Source organism: Natator depressus, chromosome 1, assembly GCF_965152275.1.
Source record: "Natator depressus isolate rNatDep1 chromosome 1, rNatDep2.hap1, whole genome shotgun sequence".
Taxonomy (NCBI): Eukaryota; Metazoa; Chordata; order Testudines; family Cheloniidae; genus Natator; species Natator depressus.
This window is the reverse complement of record NC_134234.1, coordinates 114,090,762-114,114,575: the sequence shown is the minus strand read 5'-3', so window position 1 is coordinate 114,114,575 and position 23,814 is coordinate 114,090,762. Positions and strand designations below refer to the sequence as shown.

Below are 23,814 nucleotides of genomic sequence, written 5' to 3'. Positions count from 1 at the left end.
CTGGAACTAGGAGTGCTGGGGTACGGCAGCACCCCCTGGCTTGAAGTGGTTTCCATCATATCCAAGATTTTCAGTTATGCTCAATGGCTATCAGCAAATTTGTTCCAATGCCACTGAGATGAGGTGCAAGAAGGAGAGGGACATCTGAGCAAAAGAGATTGTGGGAGAGGAGAAGGTAAAAGAAAAAGGTGGGAAGGTGAGGTGTCAGATGGACAACAAGGTACCAAATGTTAGGCATGCCTTTCTGGGCCCTGATGCACTGTTAAAATTGTAGCTGACAGCCAAGGTGCCATCTGATTCCATGGCAAGAGAGAGGTGATCTGTGATTGAGTAGTTGAGCTTTTTGGAAATACATCAGGTAAGTACAAGGAGGCCTGTCACCAACAGCAAGGTGGTAAGAGTGTGCAGGATGATACAGACAGGTGGCTGCTCCTGTGGCACAACTGCTATTCAAGGCATGTATTAACCATACAAAATTCTCTGTTACTCCCACACTTTAGGGCACCCACCTTTACCCAGCTCCGAGGGCTGAAGGTAACCCTCTTAACTGAGGCACCCACCCTTAGCCCATTCCTAGGGCTCAGGGCATAACCTTCAGCTGGTTTGCAGGACCTTTTACCAGTGAAAAAGCCTTACACAGTAATATCCTTAACCTCTATTAACAGTTACCAAGCAGAATACACATGCTAAGCATACGATGCTATGCTCACCAATCCTGATCAGGCAGGCGGACTTTCCCTGTTGGCCGGGCAAGGTCCTCTAGTCTGGATTCTGGTTGCTGCACATCACGGTCGTGCAGAGGAGTCTTAACAACTTTGATCTTAGGCTGTGTCTTAGAGGTGAGTTCTTCTTCTTCTTCTTCTTCCTCCAGGTCTTTCCTTCTTATTATTCTTCTGTTCCTTCTGCTGGTCTCCTTCTTGGACCGCAATTTATACAGTGAAACTTGAGTCTTGCTTAGTTATACCTTAACCAATCATTTTACTAAAACAATTCTTTAACCAATCATACCCCATCACCTTAATTGATTTACACCTAGCAAAATTACAGACAGAAACAACCAAAGAACCAGACAGAGACCAGACAGATAAACAACAGAGAAGTGGGGACCATGAAGATAAAACAATACAGAAATGAGGCTTTCACAACCACAACCATTGATAAGTGATTTCTTGCCAGACAGGATGCTATCAAACTAAATTTTCTTTAACCATGTTAAAATCTATTTCTTTATATGGTGATGGTGGGTGCTATTAGGAGGATCACCTTAACAGCTGGACATTGCATTGTTTTAATGTAATTTAGATGGAATGTGAGGATGTAACTTTCTGTTTCTTGGCTAATGGCTACTGCTCTCCTAATATGGCTGCAGACAAAGGCCTTAGACTCTACAATATGGCTACAAGAAAAGGCCTTATCCTTACAGCAGGGACTGTTTATTAGTATGTGCTTGCACCTAAACAATGGGGCCCTGCTACTGATTTGGCTCCCTGGACACTATTGAATATAAATCATAACCACCACAGGGAGCAGCAGCTAGCTGTGGAGAAGAGTGGGACCAGCTGCTGGAAGGGATGAAGGCATTGGCTGAGGCATTGAGGAGTGAGAGAGGGCCATGGCACAGTCAATGGAGACTCATTGCCAAGAAGAGGAAGATGAAAGCACAATAGAGGTTCACCTTAGGGAGTTGCTCTTGGCCACTCTCCAATAACTGGTGGTGAGCCCAGGCGAGGAGGAAATAGCAATGGTGAGGGGCATATCTAGCACTAGTGCTCAAGTGATGATGGTAGTAGATGCAGTGCTGGAGCTGGTGTGCCCGAGAGAGCATCAGGTGGTGCCAATAGAGAAAACAGAACTGCCACTGGGGAGCAATACCACTTGCAGAGGTGAGCCCATGATCCTTCGGCTCCTCTACTCTACCCCATCTCTGGGGCGTCGAAGTGGGTGCAGGCTGGTTCCACTGCACTTACAACTGAAGCAGGATTAAGGGCTAAATTTTTAAAGATGTTTTGGTGTTTATAAATGCAGATTGGTGCCCAGTGGGATGCCTAGGTGCCTAACTCCCATTAATTTCAATAGGAGTTGGGCATCTAGGCACTTTTATAAATCCCACTAAGCAGCTATCTACATCTTTAGGCATCTAAACAGCTTTTCAAATCTAGCCCTAATTCCTTTGGGCTGCTCAGGTGAAAGGGTAAAGTAGATACAGTTTCTAGCTGCACTCAATGCTGCTGTGTATTTTTAACACTCTGGTGACATTACCAGTGTTCATCTTTTTTAAAATGTTGTTTCTTTTCCCCACTCAAGGTATCACTTTAAGGAAAAATTAGTACTATTTGCTCCAGTTTCACATAGTGTGTGCCCACACAGTACCACTGTCCTATACATAATCAATAATAAAAAAGATGGCAATAATCTCTCGAATGTAGCCCATTGTAAATTGAACTATGATACTTACCTACTTCATAAACATATTGTTTGGATCAATTAACTCATGTTTGTAAAGTATTTGGGGATGCCTGAATAAAAAGTGCTATACAAGTGTAGAGTATTGTTATTAACTAGAGCTGTGTGATAAATTTCACTTGCACCTTTTAGACATACTTTAATTTAGCCCTGCATGAACCAACAATGTTTTGCTCCAGGTTTTTTGTGTTTAGTAATTTTTCACTAAATTCGGATGCAAATACATTTGCTCTATCTGGATTTCCATCAAGAATCTGAGGCTTTGCTGGTTTCTTTCAAGTTCAATGTGTGTTCTTTGGGAAGGCTCATAAGAGGCAAAACCACATGTTACTTTTCCTGTGGCCCTGATTGGCAGAACAAAGCCTTCATTGTCTGACTATACCGAAAGGAGGACAGGAGACATTTGACATGGATTTAATCAGGCCATAACTTTATTATTAGATATCTGAGACTACCCAGCAGGTAAAAGTATACAGGGCAGGTAACCCTATGTTTATTCCATAATTACCCTGGGGGCTTTTACCAGCTCCCCCTCTTTTTTCATCCAGGTCCCTCCAGCAAATCCATTGCTGGGACCTCACCATCCACCCCCCTTCGTAGGAGAGTTAAGGTGGGCTATAATAATGGGGGTTGGATCCCTGCTGTTCCAATCATAGGAGTCCCCAACCGCCACCCACCCCCATTCACTCCTTTACCAAACACCTCTTTTTAAGACCTTTTCCAAGCCATTTATCCGGTCACTGTATACTTTCCTATGGAGCACCTTCACTGGACATCCACCCTACACTTGCATAATGAGTTGCGACATATGGCCCACTACCCTTCATGCCATGCATGCACAGAGCCCTTCCTGAAACCCGCTGTGGGTAGGGTTGCCAACTGTCTAATCACACAAATCCAAACACCCTTCCACGCCCCTTCCCCAAGGTACCGCCCCACTCACTCCATCCCCCCTTCCTCCATCATTCACTTTCCCCCACCCTCACTTGCTTTCACTGGGCTGGGGCCAAGGGGTTTGGAGTGTGGGAGGGGACTCTAGGCTGAACTTGGGGCAGGGGTGTAGGAGGGGATGTGGGGTGCAGGCTCTGGGAGGGAGTTTGGGTGCTGGAGGGGGCTCGGGCTGGGCTAGGCAGTTGGGGTGCAGGAGGGGGGTTGGGGTGCTAGCTCTGGGAGGGGGCTCAGAGCTAGGGGTTGGGGTGCTGGCTCTGGGAGGGGGCTCAAGACTGGGGCCAGGGGTTGGGCTGCGGGAGGGGCTGAGGGGTGTGGTCTCCGGCTGGGCATCACTTATCTCAGGCGGCTCCCAGTTGGCGATGCAGCAGGGCTGAGGCCAGATCCCCGCCTGCCCTGGCCCCGTGTTGCTCCCGGAAGTGGCTGCCATGTCCTTGCAGCCACTGTGGGGGGTCCAGGGGACTCTTCACGCTGCCCATGCCCACAGGCACCACCCCCACATCTCCCATTGGCCGCAGTTCCCAGCCAATGGGAGCTGCGGAGTCAACGCTCAGGACAGGGCAGCGCGCGTAGCCCCCTGCCTCCCGCCCAGGGGATGCTGGGTAGTGTGAGTCACTTCCGGGAGCAGCACAGGGCCAGGGCAGGCAGGGAGCCTGCCTTAGCCCAACTGCACCACCAGACTTTTCGCATCCTAAAATCTCCCAGTTTGGCTTCTGTAGCCGCCAGGAGATAGCGCCAGATTCCAGGAGACTCCTGGCAAAAACAGGAGGATTCGCAACCCTAACTATGGGGAAAGTGTAAAAACCCCAACTCCACCTGGGTCAATATGGTGGCAAGGGGAAATTTACTTCCCAGCCCCCCTTAACAAAGGGGCGACTAGCCTAATGCCCACAGCAGGTCTGGACCAAACCTGGTATTTTACCACCGGAAGGGTGAGTGCTGCCTCAAGCTGCTCCATGCAAAAGGGAGGGATAAGGCACAGGGCTGTCCCTTTTAAACCTCTCATTTCAAGGGGATGAGTCAGTGACCACACTGAGCCCTTTTGCAGCAGTTTTCATCTCACCCGCCCCCACTACCCCACTAAGCCATAAAGTACAGTTCCCTTTATTCAGCCAGCGTGCCAAATATCCCTCTCCCCTCATCGCTTAAAGGTGCAGAGCGGTCATTTCTCATACGGTCTGTGTTTAGCTGAACTCTTCTATCCATTTAAAAACAAAAATATAATTTCATCCCATTTTATTAATCAGACTGAAAGAATCTCCATTTGTATAGCCAGGCAGAGAGTGGAGAAACTGAGAGAGGCGAGGGTTTGTTTCCTTTTATGGCAGTCCCACCCAAACAATGCATCAGAGGGGCCTCATCTTTGTTTCTTTCTTGTAGGCACTGGCTTAGTATAGTTCATAAGTGAGCCCATGTAAATGTTCATAAACCTGAGGAAACCCATAGGCAATATAGAGATTAATTAACTTTAGCTGTATGTTTGCAATGAGATTCAAACATGAAGAAATGGGTTCTCTCAAAGCAAACCTTTTTTGAATGTCAGACCCAACCTAACTTAATGCTGCCAAATAAGTCTGTTTTGAACTGAACTGGAAAGGGCTTGCACACCTCTGTTGTTAACCAGCTGTGATAAAAAGTGGCCTCCACTATCCAGACATGCCATATGGCTGCCTGTCAGTGTTCACTGGCCAAAGGTTCTCACCTGTCTTCTATGGAGCAAATTCTTCTCTGGCTTCAGCTATAGAGCTTCCATTTATGCAGCTGGCAATTGCACCCACTTATTACATGTCCTAATTTGTTCTTCTGAATCTGTGTATGTATGTCTATATTTTCCACATAAACATGCACATTGTCATAGTTTGCAGGTAACTCCAGAATGGGTTTTTACTGTAAATTGTTTTTATTATATAATAAGTCAGCCATAGGCAGTGCATACCCTACATAGGAATCAATAAAAAACAAAACACAGGACTCTGTGTATCACATATAAATATTTTAATGATTTGGGCCATGGAGTGCCCATATGAAACAAGACTTTATGCAAAAAATATATAATGCAATAGGCAGCATAATCAGATCAGCAAAGAACATTTATCCCACCCTCTTAGAAAGATGGCTTCAGCAGAATGAACCAACAGAAATAGCTCATCAATACTAAAAAGAAAAAAGAAAAGGAGTACTTGTGGCACCTTAGAGACTAACCAGTTTATTTGAGCATGAGCTTTCGTGAGCTACAGCTCACGAAAGCTCATGCTCAAATAAACTGGTTAGTCTCTAAGGTGCCACAAGTACTCCTTTTCTTTTTTCTTTTTACGAATACAGACTAACACGGCTGTTACTCTGAAACCTCTCATCAATACTATCTCCTCTGAATTGTATTAGGTGAAACAGGGTAAAGTTAAACAAGTTGTACCATCATCACTTTTACTGGTAATTTTTTTCTATGCTGACAGCAGTTTGAATTGCTTAAAGGAAGTAAATAAGCTTATATAAATAAGGTATAAATGAACTTATTGGGAGCCATTATTTTAAAAGTCTGATCCAAAAGATATCAACTCATGAAAGCAATGTTCCACACAGCTGACCAATTTAAAGAAGCCCCTGCTGGTACAAAGAAGAAGGAGTTAGCAGATATCATTAAACATGACCAGATGAGGCTGCAGGTAGCCAAAGCTTTTCTTAATGAAAATTTAAAGAGTGAGGATGAAAATGATATTCCTCCAATCCAACAGAAACTCTGGTAAAGACATTCAATTACAACCAAGGTCTGTTTAGCACTGAGGAAGTGTTGTTTGTTGATCAGGATTTATTGCCTGACGTGAACTATTAGGCTTATGACTAGCAACATATCTTCTATGATAGACTATGCTAGCACTTACACCTATTTACTAGACAAGCCAATATGTTCAAGAGTTGTAGATTTTAAAATAAAACACCAAAAGCTGGACATTGTCATTTTTATCTCACGCTTGTGTGTAAAAAAGAAAATCATAGTGGTGAGCATTTATTCTTAAAAACAGTTGGATTGACTGTTTCAACTACTGTAGGCAGTGGTGCAAGTAGAAATAATTTCTTGCCGGTACTGCACTGATGGGAGGGAGACGGGGGGGGGGGGGTATGTGACTCCCCACGTGACCCTCCATGTGATTCCTCCCTGCCCCACCCCCAGTTCGGGGCCCCCACGCTCTCCCTGTCCTCTCCGACACTCCCCTTTGTATATACAAACATCAACATGCTTAACTACTCACTTTCCCCCAAAATACGTAGTATTTCAGTCTGTTTATATGGGAGTTGGGTGAGGAGCCACTTCAGCATATGTATGACTTATTAAAAGACAAATTTTAAGTAGAACTGTATCCTAAACTGCTTTATGGTATTGTACCAAACACTACATTTCAATGGGGGATTCAACTTCCTTTATAGGAACAGACTCCTAAAACTCTTACTAGTCCAGAAAAGTGGTCCATAGTCATGCAAATAGTCCCACTGTCTTCAATGGGATTGATCAAATGATTAAGGGTTACAGGATTAGGTTCCAAGTCTGTAAATTGTTTTGGATGAAACTGACAATGCCTGAGCTGTCAGATCAGAAGGAGCGTCATTAGAATAAAGGTGAGCAGATGTGTGATAAGTCTTAGATCTGTTGCTAAGATGAGGAACATATTTTCAGGAAAGTTCTTGGCAGAATCCTGAGGTAGCTGGTTTAAGGCCATCAGTGTCCAACATTATAATCTTCACTTATAGTTCTCTCACCCAGAAAGCTGGAAAATGAGGCATTTGTTTTCTTTGTTTTGCTGCTCCAGTTCCAGTTAACACAATGCATGTTAAACTAGTTTGGCTGCAAAGAAGAATTCTATTTACACTGGGGACAACACCTGATTCCTATCAGGCTGCAGAACTGGGCTGACATCAGAATCCAAACATCCTCCGGTCAGTGCAAGCAGAGGCATTCCTCTAATGGTTTGGACTTGATGTGATGCAGTATGGGTGTCATGGATAATTCAGACCAATGGGCAGCAACAGTATCAAAAACATCTTTGTCCCCTGCACCCCTCCCCTCTTGAGGACTCCTGACCAACGTAAAGCAGCACAACACATATGCTAACAAACTTAAACAAAGCCTTTGTTTAAATTTGTTAGCATATGTATTGTGCTGTTAAAGCCATTTAAAGAATGAATGCCCTCCCTAACCACGTTCTGCTCCCTTAAGGAGCAGAGCGCAGCACCACCCCGACACCTTCTGGAGGGAGGAGCTAGCCCCAAGTCTTTCTGGTACCCCATACCCAGTAAAAATCTCTTACCAAGACTGCGTACTAGAGGGTACCTCCCTACTTGCACTCCTGACTATAGGTAATAGTGACCAACAGAATAAAAAAAAGTGAAGGTAAGGGAATGATCTTGCAAAAGGTTCTCTGTCACTCTGTCTGCCTGTATAGGAATTTTAGGACAGACACCACCAAAGTGTCAGAGTGTACAAACTAAGACAGTTGGTGCTCAGCACCATGCAAAATCAATCCTTAATTCAGAGCAGTAACAGCACCTTGTGACACCTCGTCACCAAAAAGAAACTGACAGTCTAGACCAGTGTTGAGAGAAGAGCAAGAAAAATAACCAGGGGACAGAAGGGATTGATTTATCAGGAAAGATTAAATGAGCTAAATATGTATACACAGATTGGCTAACTGACAACTAAGAGGAACATTATAATAGTCTAAAGATACTTGAAGGAAATAACTCCAAGGAAGGAAAGGAATTATTTAAGGAGGTTCAAGGGAACATAACTAGGAGTAATGGGATGACATTAAGAAAGGGGAAAAAATTGACAGCAAGATCCATTAGGCAGTGAAATCATTTCCCTAGGGAAGCGCCATCACTTGGGACATTTAATCTAGATGTACAAAACACTAGAAAATATGCTACAGGACACAATCTTGCATTGGCAAGGAGCTAGACTGGATGTCCTAAAGGTTTGTACGTTGCTAATTTATGTGAGTCTGTAATTTTCCTGGCTTGTGCCATAAACTCATTGTTAACTCAAATGTATTTATTTTCTCTGGGCCCAATCCAACGTCCACTATAGTCGATGGATGTTTCCAGTGGGAGTTGGAATGAGCCCTCCCTGTCTTTGTCAGTGTCAATGTCTTTGTTTCCTGTTTGAACTGTTTTAAAAGGGAAAAACCCAATCATTCCCAAAGGATTTTCATGAGTGTATTACTTACCCAACAAACCAGAACTACTTCCTCAATACGGTAAGAGATTTTAACCCATGTGTATGCTTGCGGGGAAAGATGCTTTGGAACCTCTCAGATAAATAGGCACGTATTTTCAGAAATACATGTAAGGGAGCTAGAGACCAGAAAAAAAAAACTTCCAAGCACCTAAAAATACATTTCAGGGAAAAATTGATTCAGTTACAGAAGAGTTAAATGAACGTTTTCTAGATATTAAACCAAAAGATATTTCATAAGATGTTAGCGCCCTCTTATTTGAATACCTCTTAAAGCAGGAATGCAGCTGGTGGAAAAACAGAATGTTGCTGCAATGAGTTTATCCATTGATCAGGATTCGACTCTATTTCTGGTTAACTGAATAAATAGGTATGTAGTACAGACCTTTTTAAAAAACAGTAAGTATAGTAAGCACATACAGGGGACTCAGTTTGGCCTAATTTACATGCACATGGTCTAGTGAACAAAATCATGTATGTATATGGCAAGATATATATGCACAAAACACACTCTTGAGCTGAGACGTTGTATACCAACTTTCATCCTCGCTTACATTTACAGGAAATGTAGGTCACTAAAATAAGGACTGATAATGAAATCTTTGCCCAATTGTTACTATATTGCCATGAATTTTAAATAGTAAGTTAACCAATTTCTTCTCTACAGTTCACACAATAAATAAAATCCTATGTGAAAGATGAAGCCTTTTATTCCTTTGTCAAAATCTGATTGAGTAAACTACAGACGTTAAAAGGCAGTGTAGTTCAGAGAATTAAAAAGAGAATCGTATGGGGGTTGTAGCAAGAACAATTTTAAGAGAATAATATGGAAAATATTAAAATGCCATTATATAAATCAGTGGTACATCCTCACTTTGAATACTGAAGATTGGTCACCTCATCCCTGAAAAGAGATAGCAGAAATAAAAAAAGTCCAGAAAATGGCAATAAAAATGATGAAAGGCAAAGGGGAGGGGAATTTCATGAGAAGAGATTAAAAACACAAGGACTATGCTGCAGGGGAGATCTACCCCATGGGGGTGCAAATAATATTTGCACCATGACAGTTCCATCTGGAGAACTGCTTGTGACCAGTGCTTCATAAGACCTCTGTTGCCAGAGTCAGTTTACAAGATGCACTGAAACCTAACCATTCTTGTGGCTGCTCTGCACAGCTATGGGCCTGCTATAAAGCTGATACTCTGCATCATTGCAGCCTCCTCTCTGGGAGGACTTTCACCTGCCAGAGCCCCTGCCATGAATCAACTCTGTCACAAACCTGATAGGTGACCCTGGGCAAGTAACTTCTTTCTGTACTGTTGTTTTCACATTTTGGATGGAATTTTCAAAAATTTGAGTGACTTAGGTGCACAAGTCCCATTGCCTTTCAGTAAGTCTTGTGCTCCTTAGTCACTTTGGCTCTTTTGAAAATTCCATTTCAACTGTAAGCCCTTCAGGGCTGAGATGGTCTCTCACTATGTATTTGCGCAGTGCCTAGCACAATGGAGCCCTGATGTCGGCTCGAGTCTCTAGGCACTAACAGTAATATAAATAATTCGCCATAATCATCATCATCAAGCTCAGTTAAAGGCATAGGAAAAAACCCTTCAACTTTTTCCATATTGCAAGATGAAATCTTTAAAATGGATAAGAGGTATTACTTTTTTAAACAATGCATGGTTAATTTGTGGAACTCACTGCTGCGAAGTACAACTGAAGTAAATAGCTTAATAAGATTTTTAAATGACTAGACATTTAAAGAAATACAATTTCAGAAGTTGGGTGAGATTCAATGGCATGTGTTATGCAGGATAATAGACTAAATGAGCATAATGATCCCATCTGGCCTGTAAATCTATGAAAGTTTGACTAGCTAGGATTACATTACTATGGCTAGGTATCCCAATGGTTCATGGCATAATTTAGTCACAAATTGGGGTCAAGAAGACATTGCCCTGATGATAAAGCATTGCACAATTAGGTGCATTATGTAGAGGGATAAGCTGCTTCTGAAACATCAGCTATGGTGTTGTAACCTTTGTCAGAGTCACAACACCATACTTGAAGGACCATGGGTCTGTTCAGGTATAGCAATGAATAGGTTCCAATATTCCTCAAACAAATGTTCAGTGGCACAGAAGTCCTGTGTATGGAAAGTCAACAGCCATCTGATCTGCCCAGCGATGGACAGGCTAGTGCAGGTCTGGAGCCATTGTATACAGGGACTGCAGAGGCCCAGAAAAGACTAGAGAACTTATGCAAAGTATGTCTCTGCATCCCATTCACCACAGTTGTGCAGATCCTGTTTCCTTTCTGTCCCTGCACAGGAGTCACAGAGGCTGCAGCGATCCGGGTGCTGTAATAGCCCCCACAGAACTTCAGGGCAGGAAAAAAGAGGGCCAAGGACTGGAGGAGAACTCAGTGAGCACCTGGATGAAACAGGTGTTTGTGAGTGGAAGGGGGCTGGAGGGTCAATTGTGCCTGTGTGGTTCCTCTTTCCCCAACTATCTGCATGGGGGAGAGGGCGGGGGGGGGGGGGGCGGCTTCCGGCCAGTACTCCCATCTAATCCATTTAGGAGATGTCAGCATACTTTGGTGCTGAATGAGGGAGACCACTTGTGTCCCTTTACAATCTCCCTATGCAGGAACAGCAGAGGAGGTTCCATTTTCCCATGACCACACTCCCCTCAATACCAACTACACGATAGGCCATATATGGCACTGTGGAGGAGTCTTATACCCTGTCGCTAGGGAAATGGTGGAGGTGGGCTGCTGCAGAACTGTGACAGCTCAGAGGAGTTATGCAGTAACCACTAATAGGCCCTCTAGTTTTAGGAAATTGTTTACCAGATAAAACCAGTGAAAAGGATCAGAACTGTTCCCTGCACTAGAGTTTTTACACCAGCAGTCTCTAAATATATGTAAAGATTTAATAAATGTGTAAAATAAGCACAAAATGCTTACACTGTTGTGATTCCTATATATTTATATCAGTTAGCAGCTTATATTTTGAATTATTTCTTTTCTGGGCAGAAAGCACAGTGGAAAAATGCATATTATTCATAAAAATGATTGTCCTGTTCACTTGTATACCTATGCAATTTATTCTTTAACAGCTTTTTACTTCAAAGAAATCACTAGCTAATGACATCTCAGACTTTTAAAAAATCCACTTATTCAAAATCCTGTCCCTGAGGGAATTCCAGTGTGTTATCAGAAATTTTTCCAAAGATCATTAGCAGATATTACAAACCAATTGAAACTGAGTATTTTCTTTGCAAATTACTTTTAACTTTAGAGCTATTGAAAAAAAGACATTGAGTGATTTAATTTACTTAATCTGTCTACAGATTGCAGTTATATGCACATTCTGTGATTGCATTTCCAACAAAAAGCATATATAACTATCCCTAATAGAGATATTTTTCTAAATTATCATACTGGATCAGTAAGATCTCTGAAGATATTAATGTTTACTTTTTCATTTAGAAAATTGCACTAAAAATAGGCATTTGTACTTTGTTGATATGTTAGGAAATAATAATATTGCATCACACTTTTTTTTACCTGCTATTTTAATTAAAACTCCCTTGTAGTCCTCAGGTTGGTGTGTCCTTTGCGGACATGTTTTTACTGATTTTCCTTAAAATCATTATATGTTTACTAGGCAATTAAGCTAATATTTTACATGAGAAGCACTTTATACAGTTACTCGTTCTGAACCAAATCCTTTCTCCTGTCCCAAACCTAAGTAACCTAGCTTGATGATGAGACTGAGGGTGGGGAAAAGGACTCTTGCTCCCTAGCTGTGATGCACCAACTCTACTGCTTTATCCTTATTCTTCCAGGATCAACGGTCAGTGAATCTACACAATGGTAGATCCACTGCTGATGCCTACTCTATGCTATCACAACTACTCCCTACTCCTGCTCCTCCCCAAAACTACACCCACCATCAAAATCCTGCAGTAGGGAGAGTCCACAACAGAACAGACTCTGACACTCTCAGGGGGCATGCACTCCTGTGCAAGTTTTCAATCCTTCCTGCTCCCACCTGCTGATGATTGGAAATGATCCACTTGTGTTGTGTTTGAGGACCTTCCTGTTCTCTGGATTTTCCCTATTTCCATTGAATGACGCCACCAAGCATAGCTTACAAAAGACTCAATCTGCAATTCATGTAGTTAGGGTTTCACAATACAATATTAATTCATAAGAATTTGTATGTATGTGTCAAGAGTCCTCAGTAGTACACACATTATTAGATTACTTGTATAGTCCTTCTTATAACCCCTGTTGTTATCTACTATATATATATAGTATATATAGCGCATCAATTGTGTGCTAGGTGCTTTTAAAGACAAATATAAGTATAAGGGATAAGGGATCATATTCCCCAACTGTGAAGCAGCAATCCTGCTTTGAAAATCCCATTAGATGCCTATCTGCATCTTTAGGCACCTAAATATCTTTTAAAATCTGGACCAAAAGCCCCTTCCTTGGAAAGCTTAAATTCTAGGTAACAATATTGTTTTACATTAAATATGTGTTCACCCCAGGAGTGGTATTGCAGCATTTGTGGCTACCCCTGCAAAATACTGCTGCTTTTCATGAGGAGAGTTTATTTGTGTTCATAGGGACCTCTTCTCTCCTTATCACACATATGCAACTCACATTTGAGTATTTGTCAGGACAATGCACACATATCAAGAAAAGGACAGATCTCATAACACTTACTTAGGACTTTCACTTATACTTTACCAATAGCACCACAATATCTCATACACATCAGACTTTAGTGGGAGTAGAATTAGTCCCTAGAATTTTTTCCACAAGATTTTAAAATAAATCAGTAAATTTTGTTGCTTGTAAGTTAACACTCGTTGACAGCCCTGAATATTAAGGTTCTCTTTATATTCAAACACCCGGTACAGCACGACATCAGTGGTGCAAGCAACTCTAACTGCTCTAACTGTGGCTCAAACTTGACCTGACATGTCCACCTATAGGTATTTAGTGCTAGATCCTCAGCTGGTAAATCAGTATATAGTTACCTTGACTTCAATGGTATGACACTGGTTTACACCAGCTGAGAATCTGCCCATAATCTCCCTCCTCACTGAGTCATTGTCATCTATATTGAGCCTGACAACACACGTTAACTAGTGCCAGCTGTGATTGATGGTCATTTATTGGTGTAAATTACCATTGCTCCATTGAAGTCACTGGAGCTGCAATGATTAAAAGCAGCTAAGGATCTGGCCCAGAGATTTGTTTACAATGTGAATTCTTGTCCTGTTGGAACTGCATGTAAACCACGAATCGATTTCACATAAACTACCAAACAGCCATTAGATTAACTTTCAGTCACTGCCAGCCTGTGTTAAATTAGAGGGGTGATGCAGAAGTGAACAGCTCTGGATCCATTACCAATTCTCTGAGCCATCCAATCCCTCTCTTATAACATATATAAGTCACAACATTCTAAGGAAAACTTTTAAAGAAGAGAACAGCAGGAGATCAAAGGTAATTCTAATAACAATCACATACAAATATAGTGTTTTACATTTCAAACAATTGTCCAGATCCAGTTTTATTAGCAATAATATGGACACTTGTATGAAAATTACTGTTCTTTCAGAACCTTATACTAAATGCACTGTTGCTTGATGCATGAAACAGCATGATAATTTTCTCTGAATTTCATTTCCGATATTTGTCAAAATTTAATTTTCATCAATATTTTCCTTCCTACTCAAATTCCTCTTGGCTGTTGTAAATAGAGCTGTAATAAATATTAATTCTTAAGTTAACTAGAGGCAAGTAAAGCCCTCCTCAAAATAAAGCAAAAGTCTGATAGGTTGTGTTAAAAGGAGCTCATGTTATTACTAATTATTAATTATTAGTAGTAGTAGTATTTGTGAAGCACTGACAATGTGCTCAGTTCTGCTGATTAAGTTCTACCGAGCAAGTTTTACTGATTAGCTTATAAGGACAACATACTGTACTAGAAAGGAGATACTTAACAGCTATCAAGACTCTTACTTTCAAGGCTCACTTAGCAAAACAATTATGTGCCTGTTTTGTATGCAGGTTTTCATGAAAAAAGTAGAAAAATGCATAAACTGAGTAAATATCATGATTTTGTGTTCACTAATTTTCTCACCCCACTCCACCGTATTCTGCCAACTTCACTTCCACTGGGGCTTGAGTAAGTTCGAAAGCCCGGATCCTGGAAACACTTATGCACCTTTTAGTTTTCAGAATGCGTCTAGGTCCCATGAATGGATCTAAGTTAAGCACTCATGTAAATGTTTGCAGGATCAGGGCCTATTTTTGCAAGTAGGCCTATTGAAAAAAATGGAACTACTTGGAGAGTACTACTTAATGTGAGTACAAATGACAGAATTGAGTCCACGGTGGACAAAACTGTAGGAGTGTCTCCAAGTTTTTCACTATCACCACAAAGCAGGTCAGATACCATTAACCAGTTTTGCCCCCTCCAATATCCATACACCTCTAAGAAGCCATAAACAAATACAATGAAGAAAGGGCAGCTTGCACCTCCCCTATCCTGGAGCTGTTGGAGGTCACTTCAGCCTTCAATGCTCAGATTTGCTGATTAAGTTCTACTGAGCAAGTTTTAGGGTCTGTCTAGACGTACTGCACTGCAGCAGTAATATAACTGCACCACTGCAGCGCGTCCGATGAAGACACTCTATGCAAATGGGAGAGAGCTCTCCTGTCAGCATAAAAAAAAACCCTTCTCCGCGAGTAGCATAAGCTCTCCTACGGACATAGCGCTGTGCACACGAGTGCTCATGTCAGTGTAACTTATGTTGCTCAAGGGGGTGGTTTATTCACACCCCTGAATGACATAAGTTATGCCGACACAGGCTGTAGTGTAGACATAGCCTTCCTGAAGGCTGCCTTAACTAGTACTCCAGCTGTTAAGGTCTCCCTGTGGGCCATGGCACTACCAGAGAATATCTGGAGCACAGAAATGTCCTGCCTGCAGAGGGCATGGAGGTGGCTAAGCTGGTTCTATGGCTGGCTGAGAGGCCCCATATGCCAGGAGTACTCCTAAGGGTACTCCTTTACAGATATTGTCACTGAACACTATAACCACATCTATTCCCTTTAACTGTAATGCTGGGGAGAATTCCAGCTGTAAACGTGTTCTTAGGAAAAAATGTACATTTGTCTATGTCCAGCTTCCTAGTTTGTATACCTCTCCAAACCCAGCCAATATGTTTTTTCACAACTGACATAGAAAGGTCAGTTCTCACTTAAATGCTTTTTGAGAAGATCGAAGTGTATGTATGTGTAACTCAGACTGTTAGGGAAAATTCGGCCCTGATAGTCATTCCATGCTACCCACAATGGTTTCAGTGAAGCATCGTGGGTCCTTAACTCAGGATTGAATTTAGTCCTTAGTATGTTAATGGGTAAATCCAGGCCTCTCCTCTACAACTGCCAAGGGCCTCTGTGCTGTGGAATCATTCTGCTGTTCAAGACAAACTGGATGTGAGCAAGATACTGTCCATGCAACAGCATGAAGGGAGTGGGAGGGGACAGAGCATGGGCAGTCTGAGAACAGGGTGAGGCCAGGAGAACTGTATCTGACTGGTGATGCAGTGTGAATGCCCCTCACAAACAACGTTACTCACTGGGCTGACGTAGATTCATGGAGCAACACCAAAGTTATACTGTGGCCTGGGAGGGAAATTTCTCCCCACCTGCCACTGTGCATCTCCCAAGCTCACTCAGGCCAGAGTGGAGTCTGGATTTTTAGCCACAATTTTTTAGCTAGATCCCTAAATTAATTTACCATTAATTACCATTAGCATTAATTACAATTACCAATTATCATTAATGACCATTTATTAATTTACCACTCAACAAAAAAGTGAGGATTTTGTTCCGTAAATATGGTCTTTGTTTTCCTGACCACTTATTAACTGACACTGAAACTTTTGTAATGGGAATAAAAATAGAAATAATTCCACTGATTATGGTGCCACCAAGAAATAAACTAATCTGAATCAGGAGTACTAGAAAAGAAATCCCCAGTGTGCAGAGGAAGGATAAAACTCTTGGCTAAAATGCAGTGTCACCCAGTATTTGTATTTTACTAATATATTTGTTTAATTAACAATCAGAAACATACCCAGGCAACAGACATAGATGATACACCTGCTTTTGAGGACAATGAGCAGCAAGACTCACCACAGAAGCCTCTCTCTTCCTACTGGTGTTATGCCACATTCCCTTGCATACGATAGAGACAGGCCCTATTATAGTCAGCCCTAATTTTCTCAGAAGGGACAGCTCTTAAAGAAGAAGTACAGACTTTTTTTTACATTGCATCGTAGCAGTGGGCACAGACTTAACCATAAGCATATCAAGGATGGATGAACCAATTCCGCTAAAACAAAAACATTCTTTCCCCCATCACCACCGCTACTAAAATTTCAATCAAAGCCTGAACTAAACCCTAATTTAACTTTTATTGGGGTTGGAAAAACGGAGATTAATTTCCCTTCACTCACCCGCTATTTTTATTTTCTGCACTTCTGTATTTCATAATTTCACTCAAGATGAAGACTGAAGGCAGCAGGGCCACAGAGGCTGGTTTTGCAATATTTCTGTCCCAAATGGATATTAAACATCTTGCATGAAAGCCTATTCTCATCACGCTTATTGTCTAGTTTTTCCAGTACAAGCAGTGTGGACAGTTCAGACAAGGTTCAGATATGCATCCGAACATATGGGTGTGCATCTAGACTGAACCGCCTTTCGAGCTTCAGCCAGCTCTACTCGGCTGGGGAAATATAACATAATTCATTTTTTTAAAAACTGTTAGAAGAATGTTCAGGCTTCAGAGTAAAGCCCTGCAACATCAGGAAATACCAAAGTTACAGCTGACCCCCAGCACAGGGTGAGCTCAGCTCTCTCCTGAGTGCATTCCAATGCAGTCCTAGAGTGCTGCTGGACTTGATAGGCACTGCCCTGCGTAAAGGGCTTTGCACAACTTTACTTCCCCAGGGAGAACACAGGAGGCATTGTGCTTTATGTAGGAAAAACATCTTGCAAAGCTCACCCTTGTTCTACAGGGAGAGCATACCTCCATTACAACCTTTAAAGGGGTGCAGCATGTCTTTGCTTGCATGTATGTGCAGGGATGGGGAACTTAACCCTATCGCCTCCTTTTCCCCTCCCTTTTGGGGTAGCTAGTGCCTAGCTAGGGAGCACTAGAAGGGAGCAGTTGTCCCTGCTCTTAGGGACAGTTGTTCCCAGCCACTGAATGAGAGCAGTGAAGACTTTTCATGCCCTCCCCAAACTTGTGCAAACATGCAGTGGTCAGATACAATCGACCCTTTAACTTTGGAAATTAAAAAAAAAAAGAAGGCTTCTTGTTGCTATGAGGCTAAATATTTGCTGAGTGCATAGGGCGCAATAGTAGCAGCATTCAGTACTAACCATAGCTATAGTCCCTCCCTTTTAATTCTTTATCACTTTTCCCTTGGGCCTGAAGCAAAAAGATTTTCTAACACAGTGGAACTCTGCTCCCCAACACACAGACAATAGAGTCTGCACCTCAGACAGGGGACAGAAAGAAAAATCTTCTACAGATCCTGCTGTGGGAGTTCCAACAGATTAAACAGATTAAAACAGACCTGTCAGACATCAAAATTAGTGGGGTTGCAAGGGATGTCAGTCAGAGGAGGATTCAGCCCACTGAACACAGACAGGACAAAACAAAAACGCCATACAATTCAGGCAAACAGCCCCCAGTTTCCAGGAAAACAAAATCCTCAAATTAGATTTTTCCTGACAGCATTTACTTCCCTTGTCCTGATTAAAATGAAAAATATCACATTCACCACTTTACCTTAATGAACAGGATCAGTATATGACCCCATGGACAAACTCACCATAACACCTGGCACTTAAAAATGTCAGGCCAGGATCTCAGCTGGGGTAAATCAACATAGCTTTGTTGACTTCAAGAGAGCAGCACGGATTTACACCATCTGAGGAGCTGTCCTCATATGCTGTATCTTTTGAACACCTCTTCTCCCATTTTTTCACGATCTGCATCGGGTTTAAAGTGACTTTTCATGTCTAGCAGATGGGGCTGAATGGTTAGGGCTATTTGAATTTATTTTAAATCACACTATATTTAATGGAAAAATAAAGTTGCTATGGTTTGGTTCACTCCTGGTTCTGATTATTGATCTGAATGAGTAATTGCAGCTATCATAATTAATGTTTATTTAATAACTATACTTGTGTACTAAAGAGACAGCTTTGGATAGAAATCACATTTCTATCTGAAAATTGTTTCCCTACTGAAATTACAAGTAACACCTAACATTAGTCTAACTAAAAGAGATTGGCAAAAATAAATTATTTTTTATCTTCATTTTCTTTATTGTGTGCATTTCACAGCACTTTGTGCATAGTCAGTTTCACTGCTTCTCACCTATAATCCCTTAAATGAGACTCTTTCCCCTTGTTGTTTGTGTGAATCTGTCACACAGCAGCTAGGGATACAAAAACATTTTTAAAATAAAAAAAATGTGGTACTGAAACCACAAAACCTGGCAGATTGTGAGGCAGGTACCTAAAACTACTTTCAACCTTTTTTTTTTTTTTTAACTAAGCAGATTTCAAGTTGATGATGTCCCTTTAACATAAATAATGAGCTAATGAAATAAGTATGAAATTGCAAGAATCATAAAAAGAATTTTACATTTAAGAATACCATCTGTGTCACACTCAGCCTAACAATGAAATCATTTCAGAGCCAAAATACCAGAGTGTGCTTCCAGCACAAGTTATACAAGAGTATAAGTGATTAGATTGGAGAATAAGAGAATGTCTGTGTTCAAATGAAGAATGAATACCTGGGTTCAAATTTGGCTTAGATCACAAAGGCAAGGAATATCATGTCATTTTAAACTAGTCCCAGTAAATGTTTTTCCACATCACAAAACCATCACACATTTTGGTGCAGGAGACAATCTCTACAAAAAGAAAAATCAGGAATGAAAGTAAAAAGTTTCTGAGGTCAGAAATGGGGTATGATCCAACAGCTCTTAGACAAATTCTGTGGTTCTTAATTCCATAAACCTCAAAGATAGTTTTGTCTGAATAAGCAACACAGAATTTAACCCCATGGTTGGAAGGCTAGATTTAAGCATAGATGCAACAAGAGAAGTTTATCTTCTTACTATAAAGAATCATAACCAGAATCCAAGCTTCTCCCCCTCTTTTGGAATGGGATCCCAAAGCACAAGACTGTCTGGGCATGATGTGGCAGTATTTGAGTTGCAATACAGTGTTGTCAGATCATAACCATCTGTCTGCAGAACCTGAACTCACAAAAATTCAGGGGCCAGATCCTCAGCTGGTACAAATCAGCATCCTGCAGCTCCATTGAGGTCAATGGAGGTCTGCTGATTTATACCAGCTGAGAATCTGATAGCAGATGCTTTTCATCAATTATGTTACAATGGAGATTGGTTTAAATGCCCACTCCTCAGTACACAGTACATGCCCTCAATACGGGCAATATTCTACAGCTGCTCTGCTGACCGATCTCTTCATTGGAGTAGTTCTGCACCCAGAGCAGCTCTGGACTGAGACCTCATATCTAGCAATCTCTTCGCAAATATTGAAAGTTTTAAAAAAAACTTGTCTTAGAGACTGATGATGATGCTCACACACAATGGATCCCATCAAAAAGGATGCTGAAGCGTTACTTGGAGAAACAGAGCTTTTGAAATCCATATAGACAAGGCTGGAGAACATGCTAGCGGCCTATAAGAAAACAATAGATAATTAGGGTTCATTCAGAAGTATAACTTATAACAGTCAGTTGTGTAGTTTAAAAGTCATGCTCAAATGGAATTAATTGCTATTTCCACATTAAAATTTCTCCTTGTGGCAAAGGTTTCCCCCCATATTTTGCTTAAAAATTTAATTGTGAGACCATTAATATATGAAAAGTTAAAGTGCTTAATAAACATCCCAAAGTGTGGGACGCTGTATTCGTATAAGAAAGGTATGAGCCAACTGCGAGACACATTCAGATGCGATCAAAGAGGATCTGAGCTTAACTGAGCTCTCACATGACAGTTCAGATCATTTCAGATCCCTTCCAATGGAGATAAAATAGCATCAAAAGCAGAGAGGCTTTTTTCTTTCTTCCAAGGATGAACACACAACATCATTAGTCAAATTTACTCTGAACTTCCGCCTCCTCATGTTGATTTGTACTCAGGTTGAGTAAACATATCTTTCCATCATGGTAAATAAATGTAAAAGCCTATCAGTAACTTAATTGCTTAACGAATGATGCCGAGTAGGGTGTAACATGTTTTTTTTACTATAGCATTGAAGATAAGGATCTCTCAAAAACTCTGTTATATATCTTGGCAGTGAATATCTGTTCCTAGTTGAAACTTTACTTATAAAATTTCAACTCAGGATCATTTTATTTTTCAGTTTTTGGAAAAAAAATCACCTTGGATAATGTTTAAGAGGTACAAATATAAAATTGTTTATTGATTGAGAAGACTTTCTCTTGCACTGTGCATCACAGAGAAATGAAATCTGACAAAATTGATGAGTCTGTAATAAGGGTAGATTGTGTTTGGTGCATTAAAAACACCCTAAAATAAAAATGGCAAAGATACTGAGAGTGAAAAATATCACAGTGATTTTTAGCCTGCAGATATCAGAGGAAAATCTAATCCCCCATGCATGGCACACACCTAGACACAACGGGGACCATGCACTCTACTATCCTGGCACACTTATAGGCTTAAATCAAGGGGATGAAAGGGACAAGACAGTCCTTCTTCTTAAAATAAAGTAGTTTTATAGAGGTGTTGTGAAAACAGCTTGAGTGCATGCCATTTACCTAAGATTAAAATCTGGCTCCTGGTGGGCATGTGGATATAGTGCCCATGCATAGCTGCCAGACTGGTATGATAGATCATAAAGGCTACAAAGGAATGGTACGAATCTAACCAGTTAAACAAATATCACAATAGGCCAGCTCATCTTTACAATTTATCCTTCTTCAAAAGCCATACGAGTGTCAAAATACGTATTGACCCTAAAACCTCTATCATCTTAAAAATAAGTATATTAATAATAATTACTGGCAGCCCATAATTGTAGATAAATATAAATATAGAGCATCTTGAGAAATAGTATGGTTGGATATTGTGCCTTAATTATATATTCCCATATCAGCTTCTCTCAGACACTGTGGGACAAAGGTATATACAGTACTGCTGTTGTCCATTGTGCTGAAGGGTTTAGCCAGAAACTCATCTTGCTCAATCAGTTAGTAATGGTGAGGGTATGATATGGTTAGCCACGTCTGCCTCAGCTGATGTTACCAAAAGCCCTGAACCTGCCAAAGATGATTGTCCCTGATGGCAGGTCCCTAAGGTTTATTGTCAAGTGAATTAAGGATGTAGTATCAGACTATAGGGTGATATCTCCCACTTCTGGGTAAGAAATGTAGAGCTATGAGAGCCCAAGGGCTCAACCTTGACTCGACACTTCCATATACAAATTGTCCTCACTCTCTCATTTGCCCACGCTAAATCAAAACCTACATTTGTGCAAGCAAATTTGGTAATTAGATACATTGTATGTGCAAAAACAGCATTTGTGCAAACTGCATGTGCATCTGTTGTAACCTTCTAAGTGTGGGTGTCCAACATAAAATGAAAACACTCTGGCAACTCCTCCAGTGAAGATAAATATAAATTAAAAAAAAATTACTTTGAAGTGACGTAAGGAAGTCACAGTCCTGCTAGAGTGACTTTTGCATCAAATAACTTTGTTAGAACCCCCAGACGTCAGTTCTGGGTTCAGTAACCCACACTGGGTTAGATTAAATTAGATAGCCAGAAATTGCAATGAAGTCTGGTACTACCTCCCTAATTCATGTTCATAAGACTAAAAAAGCCCAGAGTTTAACCTTGAATTTCCTGGCTCCATCTGCTTAAAACATGACCCATAACATTAATTAAAATGTGGCTTTCTGGTTTATTTCAAGTGCCCTGTTGTATTGGGGGAATGGTGGAAAGTATTTTTTTACTCCTCGGCATGTTATGTGACATAAAATAGGCTGTTATATCCTGCTCATCTATTTAATTTAATACATCATCCGCATCACAAAGCACATAGCATTTTGTTCCCTGATTTCTAACTAGTTCTCACTTATCTCTCTGAAGAGGAATAGACAGAACAAATGCTGACGTATTTTAATTAGAAGTCAGAGATAAATTTCTAACATTAAATATTTGCCTCTCAAAACAACTGACCATCTTCTGCCCATGTAGATTTACACTACACACATTGACATTTATTTGACACAGATATGCTGCTCAGTTGGAGAAGGGCATACATTGTTCAATAGTCTCTTGTTTTAGTATGTCCAACACAGAGACACACAATATCATATACCAGGAATTTAAGTCAGCACACATTTCACTACTGATTTCACATATGGGCCTGGAGTAACTTTTCTCCTAATATGGTGATAGCACGTGCACTATTTAAATGCATCCTTATTCCGAGCCTTATAAATATGCACCAGATGTATCTTTTGTAAATGTTATGTTTTTCAACATCTCAGCATTTGTGAGTAGTTGAAAGCTATGTCAGCCATGCTTTAATGGGGCATAAAAGTGTGCTGCATTCAAAGAAATGGCACACCATTGTAACAGGCAAAATTAGAAGTGCTGTCAATGGCTACATTTTCACATTATCGATTTTCACTGTTTAATATGGTACTCTGTTTTTATGCGTGTGCATTTTTAATTGATGTCTATACATCCATATACACATGCAGGTGTTTTTTTACATCAGTGAAAAATAACCAGATACAAAACAATAGCCACAGCAAATTAACTGATTCCTGGAATTGTATCAGTGTGTCTACAATAATCACAAGGTTGCAATTAAGTGATTCAGTAGATGTCCTGAGTTTGCCCAGGATCAGCTTTAACATAGAAAGCAAGCACATACACACACACTGTTACCCTCTACTGAATGGAATCAGAACTGTTCAACCATATGTCATAGGCCCTATATTGCTAACAGCTAAAAAATTATCTCCTGTTGCTTAAGTGGTAGCAGCC

At 41.0% G+C, this 23,814-nt stretch overlaps 1 long non-coding RNA gene across 5 annotated transcripts in view; it reads right to left on the bottom strand.

The window, feature by feature from the left end:
* Window positions 1-23,814, bottom strand: part of LOC141994477 (uncharacterized) — an 87,362-nt gene that overhangs the window by 49,609 nt on the left and 13,939 nt on the right. For 3 of the 5 annotated variants that reach the window (XR_012641139.1, XR_012641140.1, XR_012641138.1), the window contains exon 3: window positions 711-916. This is a non-coding gene — a long non-coding RNA (uncharacterized LOC141994477). The remainder of the gene's footprint in view (window positions 1-710; window positions 917-23,814) is intronic. The other 2 variants (XR_012641146.1, XR_012641142.1) reach the window with 1 other exon arrangement.